This window comes from Condylostylus longicornis, unplaced genomic scaffold (assembly GCF_029603195.1).
Source record: "Condylostylus longicornis isolate FDR11 unplaced genomic scaffold, ASM2960319v2 ptg000004l, whole genome shotgun sequence".
NCBI lineage: Eukaryota > Metazoa > Arthropoda > Insecta > Diptera > Dolichopodidae > Condylostylus > Condylostylus longicornis.
Window position 1 is genome coordinate 15,828,749 of NW_026577973.1, and position 8,892 is coordinate 15,837,640.

Genomic DNA, 8,892 nt, shown 5'->3' on the forward strand with positions numbered 1-8,892 from the left:
AGGGAACACAATAGAAAACAACAAAACCAAACAAAACAAACTATCTTTCATTTTTCGATATTCTTAAATTCGTAATTTTTATTCTTTTCCAAAACAAACAAACAAAAAAAATAAAGCAAACAAAGCAATAAAAACTTCAATAAAATTTATTTCTTATATTTACAAAAAAATTAATAACTGAAAAAAATATTAAATAATCTCAAAAAAGAAAAATAAAACAAAAACAATTAAAAATAAATTAATATTTTAATAAAGGTTCTGACTATTTTCATTATTATATATAATTCCTCGAATATTTCCAATTATAATTCCAACAAAAAAAACTAAATATAAATTATTAAATGAAGATTATATATTATTAAAAAATATTCAAATATTGCGTTTACTCAATACAAAACAAGCAAACACAAAAGAAGAAAAAAAAAAAAACAAATATTTTTATTTAAAAAAAAAACAATTAATTATAAATTATCAAAAATATATTAAAGAATAACTTATGTAACATATATATACGTATATATGTGCGTATACAAGCTATATACTTGTATGTTTACATATACACGTATATTTAAATAGAAAAGAAATTAAATAAAATTAAAGAAAATATTTTTTTTTTGTGAAATCTTTTTTTAATTTCAAATCATTCTTAAACCTTTATTGCTTGCATTTAATTACAAATTAAACAATATGATATACAATAAAAATAAATAAAAGCTAAAATATAAAAGATACAAACAAATAAAAACAAAATATTTTAAAAAAGTTGAAATTCCATATTTGTAGAAATTAAACAAATAAAAATTAATAAATAAAAAGAAAACAAATTTAAAATCTTAGCCAAATTTTTAGCTATATTCTATATTATAATAAAAAAGAAGAAAAAAAAACAAAATAATAAAACTAGACAAAATTGAAAACAACCACAACAAGTAAAACAGACGAACAATTCAAAAACTTTGACCGAAAAAATATCAAAAAAAAAAAAGATGAAATTACTGAGATTTCAAAATAGAAAACAATTAAATATCAAAAAATATAACAGAGTAAAATTAAATTTTACTTTTAGTAAAAACAAATATTGTAAAAAATATAATTAAGTAAACAAAATGTTATTAAAATACAAACAAAATGAAGAAATAAATAAAAAGAAATTAAGAAAAAAAAACAAACGCGCATCAAAAGTAATTTTAGTACATAAAAATTGTAATTCTAATTAAAATTTAGTAAAAAGCAATTAAAATTTGTAATTACTATATTAAAATATTGGGATTATTAATGAAACAAAATCAAAATTTAATTATATGAAAAAAAAAAAACAAAAATAATAATAAAAAATTTGTTCTAAATTAATTAAAAACAAAAAAACGCAATCCTTTATAATTAGAACAAATTAAATATGAAAAACAAAAGAAAAAAAAAATGATGCAAATTTTAATTACAAAAATAAAAAAAAATAATGATCAAAGAAACCAAGAAGTTATTTAATTATTGAAATTTAAAGAAAATAAAAATGGAAGTTAATAAATAATTACGTGGAAAAAAATTAATAAAACAAAAGAAAAAAAAATGAAAAAACTAAAAAAAAAAATTATGCAGTTTTGTCTCTTTCCTTTCTTAACTTTTAATAAATTTTTTTTACAGCCAACAATACAAATTAAAAAATAATTTAAAAACTAATTTAAAATTTAAAAATTAATTATAAATTTTAAAAATTTTCTTTTGGTTTTGAGGCAAATTCCCAAAAAAAAATTTTGGGGGAAATTTTTCTTAATCAAAGTCATGTAAATCAAAGTTTTTGACGTTTGACTATATGTCAAAATTTAGCATTAATTAATTCGTAACTTCTGCTAATTGCATGAAAATCGAGACTTATTTCTTCTATCCAGTTTTTGGATAGAAGAAATTGCCAGTTTTTGGTTATATTTTGAAAGACTTCTTCATCTATGGTATTTGACAACTTATCAGTTGTCAAATACCATAGGGATCAGTTTTAAAACCAACTTATAGAAGTGAATTAAGTCCGTCCCTCCTTCCCCTCTCCTTATCCTAAAATTTTTTCCCTTAAAATTTGTCAAATTTCAATTTCTGCCTAAATTTCAATTCTAATTGACATTTCTGATTACCTATTTGGGTATCCAACAGAATTTCCTCATGATATAAATATATAATTTTTTATTGAAAAATGTATCTTTATATAATATATTATACTTAATTAGAAACTTATAATTCAATATTTAAGTTGGTATGAATAAATTCTACACCCTAGTGAAGGATAATTTATTGAATTTGGTTTGAAGTTTATAACCACATGAAGAAAAGGAGTCGTTTTTGCAAAATGAGCTTGTAAAAATGAATATATTCTTGTTTAATGTAAAATTCTGCGCTGATTTAGATATAGTCGTCTCTCAGATCGCATGGTAACTGAAAATAAAAAAAAAGCAACCGCAAATAAACTTCCGAAAATCGTTTCTTTACCATTAAGTACAACTGCTATTGTAAATAAACTACCGATTCGGGTAACTGCCATACAACTCGAATAGTTAATTTTTAATATTTTGAAATTTAGTTGAGGTAATTTCATGAAATTTTTTAGGTATTTATCAAGATTACATATAAGTTTAAAAGATTTTGTTCAACTATCTCAATAAATTCTGGTGGTTCCAAATTACTCATATAACTCTCATAATAATATGTTAATTTTGAACATGTTAATAGAACACTGACAAAGATGTAAGTTCTTAAAATTTGTTCATACATAACATCATAATGTTTGATAAATCTTTGAAATTTTAATCAGAAATCTCAGTGGTAACATTCGAGTAACATTTGGAATGTATTCTATTTTTTGTTTGTTATTCATATTTGTAAGTTGTAAAAACTAGAATATATGAAAACCCGTTTAATAATTTATTGAAATAATAAGAATGATTATAACAGTGAATGGTGACTTAATGCACATTCAGAGAATGTTGATTAGTACATGAATTTATGGTTATTTCAAACATTATACATATAAATGTGATAACAAGTGTAATATTTTTCAATAAGTGTGTAGAATATAAATCAGTCACTTTCTTTTTGTCTTTGTTTCTTAAAAATACAAAATATAGTAGTCTTTAGACGATAGTATGGTACAATTTTAATTGTTACATTTAAATTTAATTGAATTTTATCACATTAACTTGCAAATGTAATCGTGCTTAGAAATCTGTACGTACCTTTTCTATAAGTCTAATTAACTCAGGCTAAATGCCTTTTGTAAATATGAAATCTATAACCAAGCTATTAAAATTGATATTATTGAATTCAAGTTCAGTTCTAACAGCAACTAGAGTTTAAATGTTTAAGAACAAACAATATTTTACCCTTGCAATTAATTCTGATACGGTCGAATAATTTTTATTAATAACAAAAAAGTAATTTAAGTATTTGAAAATTAAAAAACAATTGTAAACAATTACAAAAATATTTCACATTAGATTCTTTGCGATAGGCTAAAAAGTGAAAAGCTATAAATTCAATTAGTAACTATAAACCAAAACAAAATTATTTTACTTTATTTTCCTTCTTTAACTTAAATAAAATGAAAGTGCTTTTCAGTTTGATCCCTTAATGGAATTTTGCCAGCAAAATCTATCGACCTAGAATCACTTGAAATGAATATTTTTATATGTACTATATACAGTGAACAACAAAAAATAATAGATTAGTTAAATCTATACGAAATAGATTTCGAATGATTTTGACAATTGAATGAATTTGATCCGCAAATAAATCAATAAAATCTTAGAATACTGGCAATTATTTATTAAACAATATTGTTTCGCTTAGACTGCCTAAATTTGCAGACTAATATACAAAGATTAAATCAAATTAAGAATAACAAAAGCTAAGCTTTATAAAAGTGTTAAAAAGGCAAACACATCTATATTTTTACTTGCTATTTTTAAACCCGCTGTTTTATATTATGTTTTCTTTTGCTCTGATTTCACTGTTACTATTTAACGAAATTTATGCTTACATAGGAAGCCATAATAAAAAATTAACCTCAATTATTCCGCATAATCAAATATTTTTTATGTTGTTGAATGAAGTTGAAATTAAATTTGCATTTAGGTTGACAACTTTTGTTTACATTTGTTTAGAGAACCAAAAAATAAAATGCGCAAATGTAACAATGTACTCACTGTATATATCTGACAGAACATTATGAACATATAGTTATGTATATTTATTTACAATATTCTGCAGTACGGATGATTATTCGATAATATAATTAGAATAAAAGTGTTCTTCTTCTATTCATAAATTTTAATACATTGCTATTATTAAAAAAACAAAAAAAAGTGAAATTGAATTTAAAAATAAGTTGATTTTCAAATTTAAAACTATAAGACCATTTCAAATTATATTTGATACAATTTTTGTCAATTAGAGGGTAAAATTGTTATTATTAATAAAAATTAGTGAATAATGAAATGAAAAATGAAAATAAATTTTATATAATATAATTCGAACAATGTCATGCTTGTTCAAGTCCCGTTGAAGGTGTACAATTGTAGCAGTTTAACACAAAATTTGTTTTAAATCGGAAACATTGATAAAGGTCAAATATGTACATAGGTATATTACATATATACAAAATATTCGAGATAATTGGTAAAAACGCTGGAAGATTACAATCTCTAACGGGTTAATCCCGTTAATCTTTTAATAGACAAAGTATCTCATTATTTAAACATTAAGTTCATTATTGATTGCGCACAAAAAATATTATTGGCTATTCTAACATTTTACACTAAAATGAGAAATATTGTGAATAAATATTTGAACAAGAAAAATTTGGTTTCAATTGAAATAAAAAATAGTTTCAATCAAATAAAGTTTTGTTTCATTTCAGCCGAAAGTTTTCTTATATTCGAAAATGGTTTCAATAAACTTTTTACAATTAGTAACAGAGGTTAAAAGTAGTTAAACTCATGATGCAACTCTTCTTTAAAGCTAAATTTTAAAATTGATTTGTTTACAACTCGTAACTTCAATAATGCGCTTACAACGTAAACTTTACAAAGCATCACATTCCAATAAGTTCAGTAGAAACTCTTGACATTGTAAACTTTTATTAAATGAGTTCTATACGTAGTGCGTACGTATAATAAAAATAAATCGAGTACCGGAAAAATCGTGCACGCTTTTCTTATACATGTCATATAAATGTTGCCAGAAATAACCAATTAAATAAACTTGCATATATTTTCAGCAATAATAATATAGCATTTTTATATAAAAATGCTATATTTTTAATGATGTGGTAACGTTTGCTAAAAATTAACATTTGCACGGGACCTTAAATTGAAATTTTCAAACAAACGTCGAAGTATGTATTAATATTGTAAAAATTGTATTCCAAAATGTATCAAAAGCTTTAGCAGTTTTTTTTACAAAGTAAAGGTATTGAAAGCTCTGAGACAGTAGTACAAAATTAATTTTAATTATCGCGATTAATTAAAATGAATTTTGAAAATTATTTTATAGGTTAAGTAATTTAAAGCAATTGAAAATTTGTAATTGACAGATTATATTGTGAATTATAAAATTTTTATTTCGAAAATAAATTTACACTTCTCTCTGTTCGCCTGTTCAAAAAACTTTCTATAAATCATACAAGAAAAAAAAGATTAAATCTTGTATCCAAATAGAACATATAGCAAAATCTTTATCATATTCATAAATAATACCCTCCCTCCCTCCCCATCATGTTAAAGAAACTAATATGCAAATTTTTGCTGAATTTTTTGGAAATGTGCGAAAAAAAAATATTTCATTACTATTGATTTTCAGTAGTATTCATGTTTAGTAACTTTAATATTATCAAAAAAGAAAACAATTTATTTTGGGTAGACCGTTTGTAAGCCCAACTACTTTACACTAAAAAGCTTGGGATCAAATAGTTAGAATATGCTTATACTCTTTCAATTATAAAAAATTTTGATTATATCTCAAATTATTTTTACTGTCGGCAACACTTTCTCTTTGTAGGAAACCATTTAATTATTGTAAAATTGCATAATTCTGGTTTAAGACCAAGTTTACTAATTATCAATAAATTGATAAGAAATTGGACAAGTAATCAATTTCTAATTGGATTCCTCGATCAAATCGTACATTTAGTGCTCAACTCTTTACTTAACTAAAGGAAAAAACTTGACTTTCACTAAAAATAACTGAAATGAAAGCTTTTTGTATAAAATGCATAAATATAAATTAAAATCTAAAATATTATGATAAAAAAAAAATTTTTTTTGGAAACAATACAAACAAATGTAAGAAAATTAAGCCTACAAACAAATGTAAGAAAATTTGTATAAAATATTTAAGTTTTGGTTTTGGAAATTAATTAAATAAAATTTTCAATACCGTTTTGCATAATCAAAGTTTTGTTAATTTATAGGTTACTTTTACATTACATGGTCACATAACCTCTATTACAAGAAAAAAATTTATCCAGTTTTAGATTGACCTTGAACTTTACATATCCGGTCATGGTAGTTTATCTATTAACATTATAGTTAATAAATATGCGTAATGCATTGGGTGTTGAGTGCACGCTGTTTCAGAAAACATCGGAATGTAGGTATATTGAAAGAAATATAAATTATATTTCATTTATATGGTAAAATGCGCATAATGTTTGATTTTTAGCATTTTTCCAAAAAAGAATTGTAAAAAAGTGATTTAGTCTCTCTGCCCGTTTGTCCATCCGAGGAATTTAAAATTTTAACAGTTTTTAGACACTAGTAAATAGTTTATTTCTTTAGAATCAAATTTTTCCCCCTCCCAAGTTATCGCCTCACGAAATTTGTAAAATTGGAATTTTCAACGACTGATATATGTCCGGAACTGCAAGCTTTTCCAAATTTCTATAAAAGCATCAAGCTGCCATTACAAGTCATTCATATGACATGCCATTACAAAATATAATTACTGCATTGCCATTACAAACCATTTACTTAACCGTAGAATTCGACCAATATGTAAAGACTTCTTTCAATGTTTTTTGTCTTATCCTAAATGTATGCAATTTTTTAATATGTATATGGATTTTGGGAGGTTAATAAAAATAATTTAACTACCTAACTAGGTAAACCATTGATTTGATCCGAATCAATTTTTTTCACTTGTTTGTTGCAGAGAAAAGTGCTAACTTTGAAAACCATTATTTTTGTGAATGAAAATTGTATAAGTCAGCAACAGAAAACTTTTAAAATTAAAACAGAAACTTAAACAGAATATTTACTATAAAATTTACGCTTTAACTAAGCGCTTTTGTCAAACAAAGGGCTTATAAAAGACAAATTACTTTAATAACTCATTTTTGATTGAAAAGAGTCACTAACAGTAAATGACTTGTGAGGCGTCTACATGCATGTGCATATCAAAATTCCAGACTCACAAAAATTTCACACAAAACACAAGTTGTTATGTTTAAAAAATAATTTGACCTCAATTCTCTATTTGCTAAATATTAAAAAGAAAATCGATTAATTCAATTAATTTCTGAAGTCTTCCATAATTAAGTGTTAAAAAAAATTTCTCTACGATCTGGTATCTCTATTTAATTTATGCAAAAAATTGTGAGTTTATTCAATCGATCAATTAATCAATCAAACTGAATTTATAATTGTAATAAAGCAGTTTTCAAAACATGACATTTCGCTTTATTCCAATTAATCAGCGTTTCAGCCCTTTTGTGATTAAACATTTTAATAAAAAATAGTTTTTTTATTTTCTATGATTGCTACTGAATTCAAGTTTTTTTTTACAGCTTCATATTTTATACACACACTTTGAATTTACAAATATAAGCGACACATTCTTTTATATTAAGTTGTTTGTATGTATAGTGAAGTAAACGTAAAATAAATAAATTGTATAAAAGATCTTGATTAATCAAAATATTTATGTTACGGTAAATTGACATACTGACTAACTATTGAAGTGCTATAAAAAGAAGAAGAAGAAGAGGATTGAATCAGTTGCTATTGCAAAGCGTATAACAATTTATAATGTAAATTAGATTTAACCATATTTAAATTTTATAATACTAAACTAACTTATATTTATGTTTGTTATATAAAAATAGAAATTCAATAGTTAAAAATGTAGAGATGATATTTTGTTGTAGGCTTGAAAATCAATGTTATAAATATATCGGGTGCAATATTATTAATTACTTTAATATTGGGTGTTTTCAAATAAAAATGTTATAATTTATAATAGTTTTTAATTTCATTATAAATTTGGGTAAATTTTTCTCTATATTTAATAGGAATATTCTGAAAATGAAACATTAAATTTTTTGCTATACACACACATACATAGATAACGTATTAATGCTCTTATACTGCAATATAACGAAGGTGAATGAAGTTTGATTACAAATCCCTCTTAATTTTAAAAATTTTTTAATGGTATTGAATTTAATTCTTAAAGGTTTTTTAAAACTAAGATCACATCGTCATTGTCAAATATGTCATTGTCAAATAATTCCTTTGACAATTTGACAGTTGACATTGTATAGCAAAACTTGTAATAGGCAACTTTGTAGAAATTTGGATATAGAACTGTTGTCAACATGAATATGGTATGCGGTTTTCAAAAGGAAATTGTTCCGCGCGGCACGATTTCGATTCATCGAACTTGTGATAGTTGTGATAATTGTGAATTTTCATTACGTTACGGTGTTAGTATACCGCATATATTTACATAGTTTGACCACTTTTAAATGGCAGTCAAACATAAAAACTTCATAATTATGGATGAATAAACAAAGAATTTTCGATTCAACACTTCAATTCAAATATAATATTTTAGGTTACAATTTCTTATGTA